Genomic DNA, 2,211 nt, shown 5'->3' with positions numbered 1-2,211 from the left:
TCCACCTAGACAAGAGAAAAACCTTCCACCTCTCGTCACTCAAGGGGTTATTTCTCCTATTTATTCGGTACCCCCTCCAAGTAGTCTAGTCACTTCCTTTGATTGGAATCGACTAGCAAGATCCCACCTTCCCTCTTATGTACCTTTCCGGATGATAGTAAAAATTTTCAAAATGATCGTGTCTAGCACTATTATAGATGAATGGGCATTAGTGAGTATCCTTTCCTCAACTACTTGGAAAGTGCTTGGTTCACCATCGCTTATGCCTATTACGCATAATCTGTCAGGCTTTAACAAAGGAACTAGTCGACTGTTAGGGATCCTTCCTAAGTTACCGATCACTTTGAGAAGGAAAACTGTTCATCTGAACATGATGATAGTCCCAGGACTGTTAGATTACAATCTACTCCTTGGACGTGACTATGTTTATAACATGGAAGCTATTGTTTCAACACTCTTCCGAGTGATGTGTTTCCCACATGAAGGCAAAATTATCACCATTGACCAGCTTTAATTTCCCGATCCAAACATAGCTCCAAGTCAAACATCATCCCTAAGAGGTCCTTTTGCATTGAAAGTATCTTTTGAACCTTCATTCCATCCACCTGACTACCATGAGTAGTCTAGTGAATGTAATGAAGCTTAGGGGGCATGCACCCTTGTCTATTCTGCGGACACAACCAACTGAAAATATAGGTTTCCCTATAGGTTATGTGATTGGTCTAACACACCATTCACCTTTGTATATTTTGGGGATGAAGCCAAGGAAGTGTTTTGTCTTCTGGATGAAATCATCCTACCCAACCACAAAAATTTCCATATGGCTACTGGAGACTCTCCTTTTCATCATACTGGGGGCATGCAAACTTTTCATTTCTTTTTTCAATTTTCATTTTAATTTTTAGTTTTGACATTTCTAGATTTTTAGTTTTGTCATTTCTATCTTTTTAGTTTTGTCGTTTCTAGTTAAAACTGAGCATAGTTCCCCCAACGTTCAAGCTCTTTAAAAAATGAACCCACCTTCGAGTAATTAACCTTTGTGATTGCCATTCTATTAGCCTTTTGAGCCTTGGTTGTGTACCTCTCATCACCTCCACTCTTTTGGTCAATCATATGCTTCCACTTGGTTGCTTACCCTTTTGAGGAACAATTGAGATGAGTGGTCTTGTTAGCCAACCTCTTCATAGAAATCACCATGTTTTGAGAAGTTCCAAGATTACTTGGAACCAGTTGCTATCTTAGACAGGGCTCATTCCTCAAAATAGAGTCTCCTTTAAACCTTTTTTTGACTCGTTAAATATGAAAATATTGTCGAGCAATTGGCCTTTCTAACTTGTTAAAGTAATTGGAGATGCCATCCCTCCTATATATTTTAATATTTTTCAGACCCGAGGGATTATCTCATGAAAAAGTTCAAGCGCTTGTCTTTTTCGGCTCGTTAAAATGATTGGAAAAGTCATCTATTTTGTATTATTTTATCCTTTTTCGGACCTAAGGGATTATTTTACGAAAAATAACTTTTACAGTTTTCTTTTCCTCCCTTTTCAAACTCTCTAAACATGAAAAGAACCAAGTTATCCTTGTCATTAAACTCGTTAAAACAATAGTGACAAACTTGTCCATTCTAGACAAGACAGAGTTTCCTTTTTGTCCCTTTTCAAATTCTCTAAACATGAAAAGGATCGAGTTATCCTTGTCGTTAAACTCATTAAAACAATAGTGACAAACTTGTCCACTCTAGACAAGACCAAGTTTCACTATCGCTACATTCATTAAAACATAGCGACGAATTTGACCAAAGGGAAAATTATAGAACAAGCATATGTTATCCTCCTCAAGCTTGAAAAAATAAAGAGGTATTGGTTAGCAATGACTGGGGAAAAGGGAAGAAAACTTGAAGAATTTATGGTAGCAGGTCGCTCTTGAACATGACACTTTCACTTCATCTCCGTGATTGAGTTGGGTTGGGTTATTCCATTCACCGGTCATCTCACCTTTGGTCTTTCACACCATCCATATTTTGGGGTTAACGCTACCAATTCATCTCAATGTCGCAGACATGTTCAAGAGAAGTCATTCAGTCGAGAATTCACCATCCAGTTAATCTCTCATCCATTGCAATACCTTCATCTTTCATGACCGCCATTCCTGAACCTTGTGTCTTCAGTCCATTTTCACCTCCAGAAATCATTTGCTTCATTTCGTGTCGTA

This window comes from Pinus tabuliformis, chromosome 5_2 (assembly GCF_031772625.1).
Source record: "Pinus tabuliformis cultivar Carrire ecotype Pingquan chromosome 5_2, CPIR1, whole genome shotgun sequence".
In the NCBI taxonomy this organism is placed as follows: domain Eukaryota; kingdom Viridiplantae; phylum Streptophyta; class Pinopsida; order Pinales; family Pinaceae; genus Pinus; species Pinus tabuliformis.
The sequence above is the reverse complement of the archived record's forward strand: the minus strand, read 5'-3'. Positions refer to the sequence as shown.